The following is a 20,327-nucleotide window of genomic DNA, read 5'->3' on the forward strand; positions in this document are numbered from 1 at the left end:
TATTTATCTACACATCCATAAATAATCTATGGGAGTGTTTTTTTTTGTGTGTGTGTGCTTTCAAAATGTTATAATTTTTTTCCCTCATGTGATTATGATTTCCTTGATTAAAAAGCTTAGATTATAAGATAAAAATATTTCTATTAATAAATTACATGACATTTTTGTTTCACTTAAATTTAACAAACCAGAGGGTAAATAAATAAGCTAATAGAGAGAAAGGCTGTATTCTACAAAAAACAACTTCTTATTTATTGCTGATTTTATTTTATACATTTGCATCTCAAGGAACGAGAACTTTGCCAACCTTGGGGTCCCTAATATCACAGTTCTAACAGATACAATGAATCCATCCTAAAATTTGTTCACTGTTTTTGAATTGCTGGGAATAAAGCCACTCTAGGCATCAACTGAATCTGCATCCACCGTCATAGAGAGTCTAAGGTATACATTACAGGGGTGTGTTAAGTGAATGCTTTCTACTCCATGAGTGTGTAGGAAACTTGCTTTATCTTATGGAGAGAGAGAAGGGGAGTAGCTGGGGAGGAAGGGATCCAAGGCAGGATGTGGAAAAGAAGGGAGCTTATCATGGAAAGTTGTGGGCCCTCGTGTCCCTAGTACGTCTCTTCCACCCATTGTCCTGGATTGGTCTGGAAAACAGGGTACTAGCTAACCTGGAGATCCAGGAGTCACTGCTGCTGTCCTGCAGGTCCCAAGAAGTCTTGGGACTTGATTTGACCCCTCAGTATGTAAGTGAGATCTAGCAAATGCCCACCAGCAGATGTCAAACTACGGCTGGGACCTGGAGGGATTGGAATTGCTCAGCCAGATGCCATAATGCCCAACTGCCCAGGCCTGCTTTAGTCAATCATTAAACCTACAGTAATTGCATTTTATGTAATTAAATTTTTGGATCCTACCTATTGCATTATTGTGGGATTTCACTGTACATTATAGAGCAAAAGCAGTACCATAATTTTCAGTAAAATTTGAAAAGACTCTTTTAGTGAACACTGTTGGAAATAAATATTTTTTGGCTTTAATATTGAGTATGCATGACTATAAAAATGCAAAATTTGGACATAAAAACTATGCAAAAATAATGGGCAGTAAAGAATCTTGGAAAAAACCATTTACCATGAATGTGACAGAAAATGGATTCATGGTTTTCTTATGATTAAAAAGCTTTTTCAGATCGGTAAGAAAAATTTAAGAGAAAGCAAAGTTGATACATGAAACCTGGCCAGTAAACCATGTGAAAAGTTGTTCACACTAGTACCCAAAAATGCAAATTAAAACAAGCTATTTTCACTATCAAATCAACAAAGTTTAAAATAAAAGGGAAATCTATCTAGAAAGATAGAAATGTAAATAGTTTTTTTTTTCCTATGTAGTCACAAGCGAATTTTGTTCTTGTTATTTCACATAATTTTCAAGTTTTTTACAATGGGAAATTCATTTTTACAATCAGAGAAGTATTAAGCCTTTTAAAAAATAACAAATAAGGATCCAACTCAATTAAATATTTCATACACCTACACTGTTACATGAAATTATTTTCATTCAATTGGCCTTTCAACTTTAGAAAACAAATATTCTGAATGTACTACACAGTGGAATTTGATTACATTTTACTTTTAAATTCTACTCAGCTTGTTGCTCCTCATTTGTTGTCAGTAGGGTAAATGTTTTCCCAGAAATTTCAGGGAAGGGCTTAACCCTTCAACTTGATAGTGCTGCCTACAGGCACTTTCATTGTTTATTTTTTTAAAAAAATTTTTTAAATGTTTATTTATTTTTGAGACAGAGAGAGACAGAGCATGAATGGGGGAGGGGCAGAGAGAGAGGGAGACACAGAACCGGAAGCAGGCTCCAGGCTCTGAGCCATCAGCCCAGAGCCCGACGCAGGGCTCGAACTCACGGACCGCGAGATCGTGACCTGAGCTGAAGTCGGACGCTTAACCACCTGAGCCACCCAGGCGCCCCCACTTTCATTGTTTCAAAAAGGTCAGCCCTTGGATAAGTTGGGGAGTATTGGTGGGGACCAAGAAGAAGAACTTGACCATCATTAAAATATAACAGAAGACAGGTAGTTTGGGGTTACCACTGTGTTTGTGCCCCAGGACCTTTGCCATTGCTATTCTCATTGCCTGGGATGTGCCACCCTCATATATGGGAGTGTTTCTCTGCCTGCTTTTCTTCTGGTCTTTGCTCACTAACCATCTTCTCAGGCCTCAGTGAGGACTTCCTTCACCGCCCTATTTAAAATTAATCCATCTCCTATGGTAATCTCTTTCCTTTCTTTGTTTTCTTTTCCACCATATGATATATATATAATTTATAGTTTGTTGGCTTGCTTGCTCTGTTTCTACCCAAAAGAATGTAAGCTCTATGAGAGCAGGACTTCTGGTCTGTTCTGTTTGTTGCTGTATTCTCTGTTCCTCAATCCTATATTTTGAATAAATGGACGAATGGATGGGTAGGTGGGTGGGTAGGCGGATGCAAGGTGTGCTTATTGTTATTTTACACATGAGAAAACTGGAACCAAGCCTCTTCATTCTTACACTTCCTGGCACCTACCCACATAATCTGAAATGATTCTACAAGTGACTCAACAACTAATTATATATATTTCTTATTTGAGAGAGAGAGAGAGTAAGGTGCATAAGTGGGGGACAGGGGCAGAGGGAGAGAGAGAATCGTAAACAGGCTCCATGCTTAGTGCAGAGCCTGACACACGGCTCTATCCCATGACCGCAAGATCATGACCAAAGCCAAGATCAAGAGTTGGTTGCTCAACCGACTGAGCCACCCGGGCACCCCTACAACTAATTATAAACTACAGGGACTATATGACATTCTTAAACTGGAATTGAATTGACCATTTTGGAGTCAGGGGTGATACATGGAGAATGTCAGTTAACTCATGATCAATTTTTTACTCCTGTCCTCACTTGGGTATCATTGTAAGGGCTAAAATAATCATTGAAAAACAATTCATATTCTCCTCCTTCAGTTCTGTTTGTTTGATTCCATACCAGAAACAAGTGAATTCCTTTTATTAGCAATTCCTTCCTAAATGTGATTTGAACAGGGCTTGGTGATAAGCCATAGTCCCAGGATCTTTTCTACCAGTGCACGCCTTCAGAAGGCCAGGCCAGGGAGGCAGTGAGTGGAGGAGAATGGCCGTGGTCCTATTCTCCATGAGTCAAGTGATGCTAGCAGCTCAGGAAAGCAGCAGGGCCAATCACAGCCTATTTGTCAGCCTTCCAGGGGTCTTAAGCTGTCATAATTGGAAAAACTGTATTCCACTGCCTCAACCTTGGACGAATCCTGGAAATTAAGGAAAGATAGTGGCTGTCTCATGTTGATCGATAAGTGGAATTCATAACCCTTGCTATCTTCCTATGAACAGAAATATTCCGATTTTTCCAGTTTTGATTTCTTCCTTAGTGCCTGTTCTAATTTTCCCAGGGTGGCTGTAACAAATTACCACAAAGTTGGTGCCTTAAAACAGCATAAACTTATTCTCTCACAGTCCTGTAAGTCCAAAATCAAGGCCATACTCCTTTTGACAGCTCTAGGGGAGAATCCTTCCCTACCTTTTCTGGCTTCTGGTAGCTGCTAGCAATGCTTGAGGCTCCTTTGCTTATCGGAAGGGGGACAGGATTCCAATGTCGGCCTCTGCTTCTATAACCTTCTTATAAAGACACTAGTCATTGGATTTATGGCCCAATGTACTCCAGTACTACCTCATCTTAACTTATTATATCTGCAAAGACCTCATGGTCAGATAAGGCCACATTCTGAGGCCCTGGGTGGACACAGACTTTTGAAGGACACTATTCAACTCAGTACACTGGCAACTCAGAGTCAGTTACCATGACCATAGTTGAAGGCCCAATACTTGTGAGAATGTATTTATGGACTTTCTTGAACAGGACTTCCCTTTAGCATTAGTTTGTTACCCAAATAGCTAGAAGAGCATCTGAACGTCATCCGAATCATATTTAGGCCCATTGTTTCCCAACAGCCTGTTTGCTTCTGTACGTATCCATTCTCTCCGCTTTCTGCCTGTATTACCTTATCCAAGGCGAAGCATTTTCAGCTGTGTTTGCAAATGTTGGCAGCTCCCCTGGCACCATGCCTTTGCATTTGCCAGTCTCTGTTCTCTGACATGAGAATTGCGCCGTAGGAAAACAGACACCTGTTGCCTCTGCAGAAGAGCCCAAATTGCCTGACATGACTGAAGAAGTTTCCGGATCTTTATCCACCTGGCCTACGGGTAGTTTCCTCTTCAGATCCAGGCCCAGCGGGGGCCAAGGTAACACACTTAACGTGATCACAAATGAACTTAACAATTTCCTTGGGGTCACTAGCCATTATCTATCTTACGGTAGATGTAGAAGGCAGAATTAAGACAGCCTTCAATGACCCTCACTCTTGTATAATCTCCTTCCCTGGAGTGTGGAGCTTATGCATATGATAAGATAGTACCCAAACATTGACGTGATATTGTATGGTAAAAGGGATTTTACAGATGTAACTAAGGTCCCAAATCAGCTGACCTTATGCCAGGGAGATCGCTGGGGTGGGCCTGACCTAATCATGTGAATCCTTACTTGTGTTACTTCTGCTTATTAGACAATCCGTTGCACTGAAAATGACAGAGAAGAAAGGAAATATAGGGCAAACCATCGTTCCTTTTCTTTTTCAGTACATCCTCAATCATCTGTAAGCCAAATGTAGAACCAAATGTGGGAAAATGCATGCATATCCAGAAATGAAATAAAAACAATTGAGTTAGTTTTATGCAATCTTTCTACTATTGTGGTAAGAATGACATATATACATGTGTATGAGCTGCAAAATATAGCTGTAACGTTGATGATTTTGCATATGAGTTAAATGCTCTCCTATTTGCATTTGAAACTGATATTGCAGAATATAAAGATAAATAGTAAAATTCATGCTAATAATTTTCAACTTAAAATTTTCTTTACTTAAAATGACATTAAATAGCAAATTAAAACACACTATGGTGGAGAGCGACTATGAGCAAAAATTAAAAGCTTTATATTTTAGTACCTTTAATAGCATTTTTTTCCTCCCAGGGGATAAGGGCTCTGCATTTTCATTCTCCATTTAGTTCTGCAAATTATGTAGTCAGCCATGGACTCAGATTTCTTGTTTTAAGCAGTTACAACTACAGAAAGACACAAAACTAGAATGAACTCTGTGGAATTGGATTAGGGTTGGTGTGAACTCATGAGTTTCCATATGGATGGGGTGGCATAGAAGTAGAGATGTAAAGATCCATATAGCTATAGATATGTATGTACTATTCTCCATTAAAAGAAACTAGGTTACTTGGAAAGCTAGATGACTCCAGGATTGAATCAGGGAACAGATTTTTCCACCGGGAAGTGAGGGAGTGCTCAGTGAATGATGGGCTTCTGCCTAAAGGCACAGAGACCAGCTCAATTAGAGCATAAAATTAATAATGACACTAATGGATTATGACCCATTGAATAAAAGAGGAATTCATGGAACCACTCTGAAATGAATAAATAAGGACAGAAGACTCTCCCTCACCGTATACTGTCAACTAATATGCAGGAGAAATAATGGAATCAGAGGACCATGATTTTAGCCACCATATTAATAATTAACCCATCCAAGAAACATCAATTGATACTTAAACTAATAAGTGGGTAAACATTTGATAAGGGATAAGATATTTGTCTAGTCTTAAAGTACCTCTTTACAAAATGCTTATTAATTGCTATTATGTACTGAATGTGTCTCCCCACATTCATATGTTGAAATTCTAACCCCCCAATGTGATGGTATTAGGAGGTGGGACCTTTGGGAGGTAATTAAATCATGAAGGTAGAAGCTTTATGAATAGGCCCTCATAAGAAGGGCCTCATAAGAAGTATATTAACATATACTTGAAAGCTCGAAACACACCCACTTGTGATCTCACAGTTCTGTAAGTCAGTAGTGTGGGTGGCTTCAAAGGGGTTCTCTGCTCTGAGTCCACCAAGATTGAAATCAAGCTGTCAGCCAGGCTAGCCTCTTACCTGGAGTCCTCTGGGGAGGAATCTACCCTCTAAGCTGGTTCAGGTTGACAGGACTCCATTTACTTTTTTTCTTTGTTAATTTTTTAATGTTTACTTATTTTTGAGAGAGAGACAGACAGACAGAGCACGAGCAGGGGGAGGGGCAGGACTCTGTTTCTGGCAGCTGTAAGACCGAGGTCCCTATTTCCTTGTTGGCTGTCAGCTAGGGCCCAGGAAAAGCCCCCTGAACCTACAGGCTGATCTTGGGTCTTTGCCTTGGGTCTTCTTCATCTCCTTGAGGTAGACCTTCCTAGAGTTGAATCCCTGTGGCACTTCAAATCTCTCTGACCTCTGCCTCTGTTAACAGCCAGCGAAAACTCTACTTTTAAAGTACTGATATGATTGTGTCCACTAGATAATCTCCCTTTTGCCATATCATGATCATAAGAGTAACACCACCGGCCAAAGTCATAGAGCCATCCTAAGTTTCTGCCTATTAGCCCACCTTAATCAAGGGCTCAATTTAATATTACCAGTAATATGACAAATCGAAATTGTATACCAATAGGATGCAATGAGAGGAACTCAGCATCACATCTGTGATATTCCTGCCAAAGTATAATTTAAATACAAACTTGAAAAACATCAAACAATCCCATCATAAGACACATTTGACGAAATTAGTGGTCTGTAATCTTCAAAATAGTCAAAGTCCTGAAAGTCAGAAAAAAATTGGGGGAACTGATTGAGATCAAGAAACACAAAAATACACAAGAAACAAATGTGATGTGTGATTCTGAACTGGATTCTTTTGCTATAAAGACGTTATTGGGACAACTGCTATACCTTGGATGGGGTCTAAAATCAAATGCCATCAATGAATTACAGTTAATGTTCTCGTGTTGAGGGTTGCAATGTAATTATACGGGAAGCCCTTGTATGTAAGAATTGCACACTAAAGTATTCAAGGGTGATGGAGCATCATGTCAGCAAATCACTCAGAAAGAAAAGCTCTTCCTGCTATTTCTGCAGTTATTATTTAAATCGTTTCAAAAGGAAATCATTACTTAGTCAAGAAAACAAGAAAAACAGGCTAGATTCCCAACAGAATTTAAAATAAATGATTTTAAAATAAATTCTTTTTTCTTTTTAAATTTTTTTAAATGTTTACTTATCTTTGAGAAAGAGAGAGAGAGAGAGACAGAGCACAAGTGGGGGGTGTGCAGAGAGAGAGAGGGAGACACAGAATCTAAAGCAGCTCTCTGAGCTATCAGCACGGAGCCTGATGCGGGGCTCAAACCCACAAAGTCTGAGATCAAGACCTGAGCTGAAATCAAGACGCCCAACCAACTGAGCCACCCAGGTGCCCCTTGTTTTGAGTATACAAGAAATTAAATGAAAACCAAAGAAAAGGATCTGTTCCCTTTAGGATATCAGTTTGTAAAAATGGAGAATTTGCTAACTGGAAGAAAGTGGAATTGAATCAGAGTGAGTTAGAAAACTGGTCTGAGTAGTTGTCAGACTAATGATGTATCACAATGGAAAAGCTGAAGCTCAGAGGGACAGAAAAATAGAGTATTTGTTTCTCCAGTGTGTTGGGAAAGTAATTCACATTTTTTATAATACAATTGACTCCCGATCAAGCCAGGTTTGGACAGTGTGGGTCCACTTACACATGGGTTTTTTACAGTACGGCCTTGTAAATGTATTTTCTCTTCCTTATGGTTTTCCTAAGAACATTTTCTTTCCTCCGGCTTGCTTTGTTAGAATACGCTATATAATACACATAACGTGAAATATGTGTTAATTGACTGATTATGTTATCAGTAAGGCTTCCCATCAACGGTAGTTAAATTTTTGAAAAGTCAAAAGCTGTATGTGGATTTTCAGCTGCTCGGGGCAGAGGGTGGGGGGTCGATGCCCCTAACCCCTGCACAACTGTCTAGGGGTCAACTGTATACAGAAGTACAAGAGTTTTGTCAGGGTCCCAGACCACTCCTTGTGGTTACAGAAAGAATGGCCTTCCTTTATAAAGCAATAAGCAGGGTTTACGCTAGTTATGTTTAAAATAATTAATATTGATGGATTATTTTTACACATTTCTCCTAGAATTCAGCATTTAATAAATACATAGGGACTACTCTTTGGTTCAGTAAAAAAAGAAAGAAGAAAGAAAGAAAGAAAGAAAGAGAAAAAGAACACTGGCTTTTTTTTTTTTTTTTAGAGCTCTGTTGGTTTCTGCACTTTGCACGACCCGTATCCAAATACAATCTTATCTTTTGTTAAGCTGTTGGCTGACTTCCCCAGCACCATGACTCTGCATATACATCTTCCTCACTCTGTCTTTAGATTTAGGGCTTTGGCCTTTGTCGGCATAAGCCCTAGGATTGTCACTCTTTCTCCCACCAAGGCAAGGGCTGTGGAGTCTCAGAGCGGGTAGGCTTCTGAAGATCCAAAATACCCATGCTTTCTAGTGACAACCTCTTTTCCTGCTGTTAGTTACTGTAATAAAACAACATATACGTGACCCATACATACTCCAGTATAAATCAAATACCAAGTATTTTCTTTTTTTTTTTTAATTTTTTTTTTAACGTTTATTTATTTTGAGACAGAGACAGACAGAGCATGAATGGGGGAAGGTCAGAGAGAGAGGGAGACACAGAATCCGAAACAGGCTCCAGGCTCTGAGCTGTCAGCACAGAGCCCAACATGGGGCTTGAACTCACGGACCAGGAGATCATGACCCGAGCCGAAGTCGGACGCTCAACTGACTGAGCCACCCAGGCGCCCCACCAAGTGTTTTCTTAAAAGTCTCAAAATAGAAATAGGTTCGTAAAGTGGTGAATTGGAACCGACAACTCTTGCTAAAGTATTATCTCCATATCCACCAAAGTGAAGTTCCCTCTCTGCTGCCTGCCTCAGATTAGTTGCTCCAGAAAAGGCTCTTCCTGGACCCCACACTCTCCACTTCCTGGCAACAATATGAATTTAGTTCTAAGGCCCTAGAACTCCTGAATAAATTTCCTTAATTTTTGCTTGGGCTTTCAGAAGGGGGAAAAAATGATTTCGGGAAAATAAATCTCTCTACTCGTTTCTTCTTTGATTCCAGCACTTTAAGACTGCAGCTTCTATCTTTCAGCATTGCTTGATTTATTTCTAAGCCAAACGGGTAATATTCTAAAGCGGAAAATCCTGCTGTAATTGTGTTCTAATGGCTTATAACTCAATTCAGCTCCACCTGTAAGCTAGAAGCCAAGAATCCGGACCAGGATTTTAAACACTTGCTTCCCCATAATGATCAGCCTTGCAACATCGTGCATTACGAATCTACGAGATGAGAGGCAGCACTCTCATCGCTACAAGCTCGGATAAAGATGCAGGTGTGTGTCCCTAGAGCCACATCCTGCTTCCTTGTAGGAGCTGAGTGAGAGCTGGCAGCAAAAGGGGCCTCGGTTTCCGTGCAGTTGCGCACTCGGGGTTGCAGCAGAAATGACCGGGCTGATTTAGGAGATCACAGACTCTCAGAGCTGGTGGGATCTTAGAGGCACTGGAGGTCTTCCAGATCTTCAACACCACAGGCTGGCAAATCCCCAACCCCCTCAGGTGACCAACAATTCACTTTTCCCAATGAATAGTTAGAGAAATCTTGTTGTTTAGAGGGGTCTTTGTGATGCTAAGCTAAAACGGGCTTTCCCACATCTTCTACCTGTTGATCTTCATTCTGTACATGCTTTGACCACACAGGACAGGTTTTACCCTATTCGAAAATCTTCTGAATATTTGATGTAGCTGTTATATCCCTATGTTATACCCAATTGTTTGTGGTAAATACCGCCAATCAATTGATACAGTTTAAATGAATTAAATGCATCTTGAATAATTTAATTTGTTAACAAATTTATTATCCAATAAATTAATTTGTTAATATTAAAGCTCATGGCATTAATTAATATACTAATTCATTAATTCAATGAATATAGATTAAAATGGACGTGCCTTTAGGTTGATAGTGGTAGCTTTAAGAGAAGGAGGATCAGGCTGAACTTTAGAGGATTCCAGCCCGCAAATTAGTGAGCTCATTCTGAGGCCAAGGTCACATCTACAGCATTGTAGATTTCAAAATTCTTTCTTGTTTGTTCACTCAGGAGTGATCTGGGTGGGGGGGGGGGGTTGATGATCCATAATAATCTACTTCATAAAAAACTGATGAAGATGATGGAATTCTCATTTACATCACTGTTCTCAGAGATGTGCCCATCAAGCAGACTAGAACATGCGTGTATCTGCTGGCCACACATTATCTTTCCATTAGTTAAAAAGCCTTTGAGCACTACTTGAATATCAGCAGTGATTATAATAAAAAAAGTTAAGCCCGAGGCACTTACTCTTTGTCTGAACTCACAGCTGAGCACACTGGCATATGCCTGCTGGCCAGAGAGCGGACTCTCTTTCCACAGTGCTGGAGGGAGAGTCTGACAAATTCTGGATGAATGATTCTTCTTTTAAAATATTCTTTATCTGCCACAAAAGTGCTGCATCAGCACATTTGTGTATATGGCAGCATGTCGTGGTTAGGAGTCTTGGCTCAAGTCAGTAAGTATTTATTAACTGAATGAGTGAACAAATGGATCAGAAATCATTGGATAGGACAAGCTCAGTGGAAATCTGCCAGAATAGAATATATTTTATGTAAGTTTGTTACTTCTTAGGGAATAGTTTGAAATCACTGTCTTTGCAGATGAGGTTTATAAAAGTTGCCGCCCAGGGCTTCTTCCTGTAAGTCAGGAAGCACTCCAGTCACCAACATTTGTAACTGGACTGGACTAAACACTTGTGCACCCCCAAAATTCATATGCTGAGACCCTAACCCCCAACATGATGGCATTTGGAGGTGGGGTTTAGGTTAGTTGACAGGGTGAGGGCCTCCTGATGGGATAAGGGGCCTAACAAGAAGAGAGAGAGATCTCTTTCTCTTTCTCTTTCTGTATACATGCCTGCCAAGGAAAGACCTTGAAAAGATGTAATGAGAAGGTGGCAGGTGCTCACCAGCAACCGAATTGGCTGGTGCCTCCATCTTGAACCTCCCAGGCTCCAGAATTGTGAGAAATAAATGTTAATTGTTGAAGCCTCCCAGGCTGCAGTGTTTTATTATAGCAGCCCGAGCTGATGCAGAGCATAAAGTATCTTTCAGAGAAGCAAATTGGTTCTGAGATGAGATGCAGGGTATTGCTTTATTACTTTGTATTGAAGAGGGTGGCATTCCTGACGTCTTCCCCCACAAACTCTAGGAAGGTCCCACGGAGGACTCTGTAGGTCCTGTGCTCAGTCTGCAGTGGACAGGGGTTGCAGGGAAGGACTGGATGGATGGTCCCAGTCCTTAGATAAAGGAGGATGTGAGACTGGGGAGCTGAAATGTGGAAAGGGACTTCAGGGAGTGGAGCAGGATTAGAATTGTGTCTATGAGCGATGCCCCAAGGAGTTAACTAAGGACAAAAAGAAAGGTGAACAGCCTTGAGGTCACCACTGAGGTTACAAATTATGGATGCAGAGTTGAGTAATGTGTAGATCGTTTTAACTTCCTGTAGGAGAACCTGGCTACCCAGAAGGAGAGAGGCAAGAGAGTTGGCTACTTAGCAGTGGGGATCAGCAAGGCAGTTAAGAGCAAAAGATTCCAGGAGGCTTACTGGTATTGAGTCACTAACCCTGAAATAGAAAGTGCTTCAGAGAAGTTAGGCAGTGAGTGTTTCAAAGCAGAGGGAGACTGCCCACATGAATAGGTACGAAATGGTTACAGTCAATGAACCTGGGAGTGTCCCGCTACCCCCCTCCCCCGTTGCTTAGGTTCAGCCACTTCTCTGGTTTACCTTTATGTGGAGGCTCAAGATCTTCTTGTCCCCAGCCAACGTATCTCTCTGTGTTCTCTACCATTTGTTTAATTCCATTTCTTCCTTGCCCCTTCAAACTTGAGGCTCCAGTGATTAATAACAATTATCTTGGGGCCCAAGCTGGGGGAGAGTTAAGACTCTGCTGCCACCTAGTGGTCCTTGGTCGCTTTACATGCCTGTGGCATTGAGGCTAGGAAAGAGGCAAGTGAAAACCAAGAGAGCTGACTATATGGATATGAATATCCAACGGGTCTGGGGTTCACGCTGAGAATAAAGGGGAAAAAATTAATCGGTGTGATAATGACAGAAGAATAAGGACTTGTAGTCTAAGAGAATTTCAGAGTTTGAAATCTTGACCGTGAAGGAATATCAAGTGAGGATTGATTCCAAAGGCATGGCTATGGTTTTGTGTACCTGAAAATGTCCTGAAGAGAGAGGTTCAAGTTGAAGGTCAAAGAATCCAGGGCCAGGTTTTTTCAAGGGCCATTTACATTCTCCATTTAGAAATGAGTTCTCCTGTGTTAGAGTCCATGTTTCAATAATATTTTTCCTCTTCCACACTTCCTGACACACGGTTTATAAAAGGTTATTTGAATGGATTTGAAGTTTGACACATCATTAACGGTGATTATAGAGGATGGACTGGAGATTACAACCGTGAACTGGTTGGCCTATATTTTAAATATGATAGAGTTTCAAATATTTGGTCTTCTCAAGCCAAGCAGCTATTTTCTTTTTCTTTCTTTTTTAAGTTTATTTTATTTATTTTGAGAGAGAGAGTGAAAGCAGGGGAGAGGCAAAGAGAAAGGGAGAGACAGAACTCCAAGCAGGCTCCACACTGTCAGTGCAGAGCCCCACGCGGGGCTCGAACTCACTAAATGTGAGATCGTGACCTTAGTGGAGATCAAGAGTCAAACACTTAACCGATTGAACCACCCAGGCGCCCCCAAGCAGCTATTTCCAACCTTCCAGTGATTTCCCCTACGCATCTCTACTAGGCAGATGATGTCCACATACCTGGTACTTTCCAGCTTCACGTGTATCTTCCTAGGGCAGGAAAACATCCTGGATGTTGCTACTCCTTGCCTGAAGTGGACACACCATATTCCGCAATTCCCCTCTTGCCTTCCCTGCCACTTACTCTCCACTGTGAACTTTCTATAAGATTTTCATCGAGGGATTCTTAATCTGGGGTTCATGGATCCCAGGCTTTGGGGAAGCCCCTGAAATCAAATGCAAAAATTTATTTTGTGCACACTTGTTTATTTTCTCTCATTAAAAAAATTTAAATTCTTAAAGGAATGTGTGGCTCATGAAAGAACAGCCCTTGCTTCAGGCAATTTGACTTCCTTTGATCTTAGGCAAGTTTCTGAACCACTGAACTCCATCACCTTTCCCTCCTTTCTGCGTTTGTAAAAGTTTTTCAAAGTTAACTCACTCAACTTTTCCATGCTTGTCCAAGGAAGTCTGGAAACCCTGCATATCTACCCACTGGGTTATCTATCTTTTGTGCATACTATCCTCAGTCAGCTGAGTCTTTGGCTGAGCCAGAGGGTTTCCCTTCTCCACTCCCCAATGGGCAGAGGATTTCTAGACATTTTTTCCATTCCTTACCGAGTGGATTCTACATTTCTTCCAACTGAGAGCTCAACCAAATCATATGCTTGACTCATTTTTGCTGACCTTCGGATTCTCCCTGGGGCCCATTAATTCTAGGGCTGAAGCTGGCAGTGGTTCCCCAGACATCCAGGGCCTGAAGGACCGACTGCTGTCCGGTCCTTTGAACACTTTGATGAATACTCTGGTTACCTCGTGATTCTTTTTTGAAGTTTATTTATTTATTTTGAGAGAGAGAGAGAGAGAGAGAACAGGGGAGGGGCACAGAGAGAATCCCAAGCAGGCTCTGTGCTGTCAGTGCAGAGCCTGGGGCTCAAATCATGAACTGTGAGGTAATGACCTGAGCCAAAATCAAGACTCAGATGCTTAACCGACTGACCCACCCAGGCAGCCCTGGTTACCTCTTGATTCTTAAGACAGCTTTATAGGCCAACTTATCTATCATGTAGCTTCCTTGTCAGTTGTGATAACAGACATTATTTTTTTGTAACTTCTTACTATGGAAAATTTCAAACATATACAAAATTAGAGAGAATAGTATATTGACTGTAATGTACAGTTTACTCAGCCTTCATCATTTTATGACCAATATTATTTCATCTGTACCCCCTTGCTTTCCACTCCTGCCCCTGATTATTTTGAAGCAAATCCCAACATCATGCCCTCTCATCTATAAATATATCAGTAGATATCTTTAAAAGATAAGAATCCTTAATACCACATCACATCTAAAAATTAGCAAAAACTTTCTGAAGTTCATTGAGCCTTAAATAATAGTGGTTGAAGGTGGCTCTTGTTCAGAAAGAAAACCTCAATTTCAGTCTTGAGCTAAAAACAAAGAATCACAATTAAATTTTACCACTACTAAGACACCAAGTCAGGATATTTTGCTTCTATTTCTTTTTCTTGTTTTTTTTTTTTTTTTAGTTTAGTTATTTATTGAGAGATAGCAAGCTAGTGCAAGTGGAGGGGCAGAGAGAGAGAGAGAGATGGAGAGAGAATCCCAAGCAGGCTCTGCACTGGCAGTGCAGAGCCCAACACGGGAGCTCAAACCCACAAACCACAAGCCACGAGCCACAAAATCATGACCTGTGCTGAAGTCAGACACTCAGTCGACTGAGCCACCCAGGCTCCCTGCTTCTATTTCTGACAAAAATTCATAGACTTGAAGATGCTTAAGTCCGTAAGAGTGAATAAAGTTCATTTTTTACACTATTGGTTCCACAACACAAAGATTCAAATATTTTCTGCAAAGGATATACTGATGAATAATACAGTAAATAATCACAGGCGTTAACATCTTATTGTTTTACAAGCTTTGTAAATTTGTCCAATTAAGCCTTTTTCTGTTCCATGGAAGTTTTTACCACCAGTGGTTGTAATACCGTTTAGGAGATTCTACCTCGGTTTGTACTGCATTATAGAGCTTCTCAACTTGTCACTGTTCTTTACACACCATTTGTAGGAGCCAATTCTTCAGCCATTTCAAACTTGACATTGACACATCAAGTAAACAGCAATAACTGAGCATTATCTGGGACACCTGTCAACTCATCAAGATACAAGGAAAGATACTCAGCCATTAGCCTTGTTTTTTTATGTTTTGTTTGTTTCTTTGTTTTAACTAACTGTTGATGTTATTCCCAATGTCTTCAGCACTTGGACCAGCTGTTCTTACCAAAAGACTGGTTACCTTAAACAAGTTTCTTTTCTCTGGACACATTTTTTTCAGCTTCTGCAGTCAAACATGTTTTAATGAACTTACTAATGGTCAATGGCTTTTCTTGTTTGCTACCAAATGAGCCACTTGAAAACGTTAGCTGTGGCCTCATTTACATGTTTAATTTTTGCGAAGAAATTCTGCTATATTGAGATATTCCATTTTAAATTTCTTAATATTTCTGACTATCGCTTTTCTGTGAGTTGGAAATATTGTGATGGCCGCTTAATCTGGTAAGGTTGTTTTAGCACAATTATAGTGTCATTACATAATGAGTATAATCTAATAAAAAGGAAATCACACTGCAGTGATGAAAAAGTGCGGCATTTGAAGTCCCCTTTTCTTGCTTTGACATGAAGGATATGCATTGGTGAAATGAAATGAAATGAAATGAAATGAAATGAAATGAAATGAAATGAAATGAAATAAAATAAAATATCATGGTACAACAATATGCTTAGCACCCATAATACTGTGTTGAGTGAGTTATGCTCCCCTGAGAATCAGTATGAAGTGAATAGAGTTCCACATATAGTCTCTGTTGCAACTTTTCAGCTCTACTGTTGAAGCTTGAATGTGGCTGCACATAAATGAATGAGTGTGGCTGTGTGGCAATAAAATGTCATTCACAGACGCTAATCTTTAATTTCAAGTATTTTTCACATGTCACAAAATACTATTCTCCTTCTGATTTTTTCCCCCCAACCATTTAAAAATGTAAAACCATTCTCAGTTTGCAGGCCATATAAAAATAGGCAGTGGACCAGATCTGACCCATAGGCCATAGCTTGTCAATCCGTGGTCTAGACCACTGTGTCTCTAAAAATTCCACAGATGTGTCAGTTTCTTGAATCATCTCCTATTATCTCTTACTTACACATTCAAAATTCTAGCCCACTTTCTGATACCAGGCCCAACTGGCATGCTGTCATCAGGGTAATAGAACAGTGACCAGAATGTCCAGATAACCAAAGTCCATCCATCCACGATCTATATACTTTCAGCAAGGACCAGACTGTGAATTGAATGGGTTACCGTGAAGAGCATCACTCCTGTATCCTTTGAGTGGCTGAGGGTGACCTCAATTGCTGCAGGATTCTCTGTTGGCATCAACTTACTATTTTTGCCTAAGGATAGGGATCAGGGAGGATTTTTAGGAATTTCCACTTAGCCTTTCCTACGATGAAGACTTAACTCCACAGAGAACCAACATGAGAGTTCTTCCAGCTGCTAAGAATACCACAGCCCTCTGACTTGGGCTAGGATGACATCTATTACCTGGCCTCTAAACATCCCTCTCTAATAAGGATTTTGATGCTATTTTGGGTCCCTTGGTGTCCATGTCAGCCTATCCATGGCCCTCAAAATACCCAAATATTCACTTTCCCCTGTATATGATGAATCTGGTTAAAGTCTATAGACTCCTTTCGGGAAGGATTGTTAATAGCCACTGTAACTACTTGCTATGGTGCTTCAAAGTCCTTCCTCAAGGGGGCATGGCCCTTCAATCAATGGATTCTGAGACTGAAAACTGCCTAAACTCTTGAAACTAGACAGGAGACCATGATTTTCCACTGTGATAACGACTGACTCAAGAGGAGGTTTTCTTGCATATATAAATCAAGCAATGCCTTCATTGCTTGCCCATATATCTCACTCCTAGGTGACCTGGCTTTGCCACAATTTCTAAGGGTCAAGTCCTCTTGGTTGTCACTGTTTCCCATTAGGATCATTGCATCTACCTGGCTTATTGTGGCAATTAACACAGCCAATTAATTCCACCAACCCCACCTTCACTCTGCCACTTTTGTGTTATCAGCTGGCTTCTGCTATTCCAGAATCCTATTATCCCCATTAAATCCAGGGAGACCACTTTCCCGGAAGATCTTCTGTCAGCTTTGGCCTGCAGAAACAAACAACACTGAGTTTGTCAAGGTGTTGGTGTCTCCCTTTTGAAGCATTTCTTTCTACTTTAGTGAAGAGTGTTCTCTGGGTTTTGCTGAGAACCACCGGCATCTGATAGTTCTCTGGTGTTGGCACAGTAAGTCAGTTCTAACATGCCCACCTTTCTGAGCCTTTCACCCCTTCCTCAGCCAAGGAACCTCCAGCATCTCTACCTCATTTACTATAATTATCATTTTTTCCAAGCCTTATTTAAGAGGCATTCTGGCAGTGTATTAGGAGTGGCTCCAGGTATGCTTACCAGGCAAGCTGGGGGAAGAGAAAGCAAAAAGAAAGGGAAGCAAAAGAATAGGCCACATATCTTTTTTCGCACTGGTAAGTCCTCAAACCAAAAATCAGTTCTGAGCTAAGGGAAGGGAAACACTCTGACCTGGATGACAGTTTGAAGTTTTTGACTGGATAATACCTTCTAACACTTGAAAAGCCAAGCTGTTTCAGTACTCAAGAGCAAATGGAAAGTGAATGGAGAGCCTTTGGTTCTGCCCATGATATCACCAAGGGAGAGAGAGGGAAGGGAGAACCAGCAGAGTATTTCAAGGCAGAGGCAGAAGAAAAATAGAGCTGTTTCCTCATTGTACCCTATCAATCATAGATGGTTTAAATATCCAGTTGCACAAGTGTCAAAGTACAAAATGGTGTTGCTGCCTTTTAGTTTTCCGAGTTGTTTTTCCCATTTAGGAAATGGGTTACAATGAGCTATTATGCAACGTGAAACCACTAGACATTCCATTTTTATAAACAGAGGGAACAAAATGAATAAGCTGTCCATGTCATAATATGTAAACTGGTCTCAGAGACTGGCAAGTAGCAACATAGGTGCCATACAAAAGTTTTAGTTATGTACTATGGAGCTCAATGAAGGAGACATTTCATCTATGGGTCAGTGGTTGCAGGGTCAAAAAGGAGATGATATTTAAAAGGAATTTGAACTACTGAGTATGATTTTGAAAGGTGTAGAGAAAGAAGTCCTTCCAAGTGCAGGAAACAACAGGGAGAGGCCTGGCAGAGTGATACTAGGGATGAGAACTTCAATTTAGATGAAACAGAGAACCTATGTAGAGATGTAATAGGACAAAGATTGAAAAACACATTCCATTTGTATCTGGAGAGTCCTGGGTACCAGGGAGCGGGATTTATATTTCATAGGGAGGAATAGGAGTGATTGATTGTAATGCTAATGCTTTCCTTAGTATTTTTCAAATAATTTCTTGGACAGTATGTTCAAGTTGTTGTTTGAAAAATAACCCAAAGATAGAGTAAGTGGGAGTAAGGCTCTGCTAAGGAGCCAGTGGGCAGGGACTTGCTGATACAGAGCAGTGACTGGGGGTGGCTATACCATACTGTTCCATAGCAGTGACCTAGAGAACAGGCAGAGCTCTAGAGTTCTTGTCCTGCCTACCAGCCAGCAGTAGCTGAGGTGGAAGGAGGCAGGTGCCATTTCTGAGTTTGACAGCTTTCAGTAAATCCCCCTTTCCACTACCCTCCTCCATTCTTGTCCTGGTCTGAGTACAGGAAGTGGGTGGTGAACACTGTGTTGGACCCTATGAGCAAAGGACCTTTTTCCTCTAAAGTTGATTGCCTAGTCTTCAAGGTGAATATTGGAGCCCAGTGTCAGCGCACTGTATTTATATGAACAAGCTTATGCTTTCCCCTCGCTGGATCTTCAAAGGGAAGAGAGTTATTAGAACACTCCTAAGGTGCTAGACATGCACCAGTGGCTATCTCAGAGAGTTTGTGCAGGGACGTAGTGCAACAACACACGTAAAATGGTTATCATTTCCTGGCACAGAGTTGACACAATATTAAGTTCCCTTTCTGTCACTTTTCTATGTCAGGGAGCAGCACAGAGTAAGTCATCTCTTATCTCCTTGAACCCCTGCCCCCCACCCAGGTAACTGAAAACATATTACATCCTTCATCAATTATATTCCCCATTTCTGCAGACATTTTCCATAGGAGATGGTTTCAGAGTTGCCTCTTCCCAGCCACTTCTTCTGGACCTCTATGGATTGATGTTGTCCCTCAATGACACAATACCTGGAAGACCACTCAGTTCTCCAGGTAAGGGCTGACCAGCAAAGGAGAAACAAAAGGGTTCCCGCACCTCACCCTAGATACTAAAATTCTGTTTTTCCAGGTTAAGATTTCTTTAGGGTTATTTTATTTTGTTTTGTTAAGCAGCAACAACTTGCTGTTGACTCATATTTAGCTTCCAGCCAACAGAAACTGGAGTCTTTTCTTTTTCCCCATGTGGTGCCATTAAGCCATCTCAACCCCACCCAGGTCTTGGACAGTTGTTTGTTTTTATAGATCTGAATAAAGGACTTCTCATGTCTGTTAAATTCCATCTTGTTAGGTTCATTTTCCCCATTCTAGCTTCTAGCACATTAACTATCCTGTCCCAGCCCCATCCCATAAGAACCAGATACCAATCTTCTTTAAAATAGATTGAGTTTTAATGATATCCTTTACTGAAATTTATTAAAAATTTTAAAAGGAGCAGCAGCCCCCAAAAAAAGGCAGCCCAAAGCTCTGGGACCTGCCACAAGAGGCCTCTTAACAGAGTGAAAGGAAATTCAGTAAGTGCCCCTCTTTGGGTATGGTCATTCAACTGGACATGAATTCACCTAATTGATCTAGAATCCAGTTCCCATTATTACACCCTTTCTAAAATAAATTATGAGGGGACTTGCCAAATGCCTTGCCCACGTAGACAATTTATGCTGTATTCACTCCATCTTCCAGTCTAGAAACTCTACCAAAAATGAAATGAATCTAAAGTGAAGTGGCTTCCTCTTTGTGAATACTACATTTATCACGACCTGGGGCATTGCCCTTCCATCCCTCTTCCCTACACAACAGTGGTCTCTAAAACATACTCCCTTTTTCACAAAGGCAGCACTGTGAGAAAGATCATGAAGAGCATGAGTCTGGGCTTGGATCCTGGCGCCTCCAATAACTGGCTGTGTGAACTTGAGCAATTTGTCTCACCAATCTGTGCCTCAGGGTTTTCATCAGTAAAATGGGGATAAGAATAGAGGCCACATCATCAGGTTGGTAGGAGAATTGAATAAC

General features: G+C 40.8%; 1 long non-coding RNA gene across 3 annotated transcripts in view; it reads right to left on the reverse strand.

The window, feature by feature from the left end:
• Positions 1–20,327, reverse strand: part of LOC132679549 (uncharacterized) — a 76,047-nt gene that overhangs the window by 21,990 nt on the left and 33,730 nt on the right. Inside the window, exon 3 of one of the 3 annotated variants that reach the window (XR_013552649.2) lies at positions 5,089–5,206. The exons of the other annotated variants lie outside the window; for them this stretch is intronic. This is a non-coding gene — a long non-coding RNA (uncharacterized LOC132679549). The remainder of the gene's footprint in view (positions 1–5,088; positions 5,207–20,327) is intronic. 3 annotated transcript variants of the gene reach the window in all.

The sequence above is a fragment of the Panthera onca genome, chromosome A2 (assembly GCF_046562875.1).
Source record: "Panthera onca isolate mPanOnc1 chromosome A2, mPanOnc1 haplotype 2, whole genome shotgun sequence".
Taxonomy (NCBI): Eukaryota; Metazoa; Chordata; class Mammalia; order Carnivora; family Felidae; genus Panthera; species Panthera onca.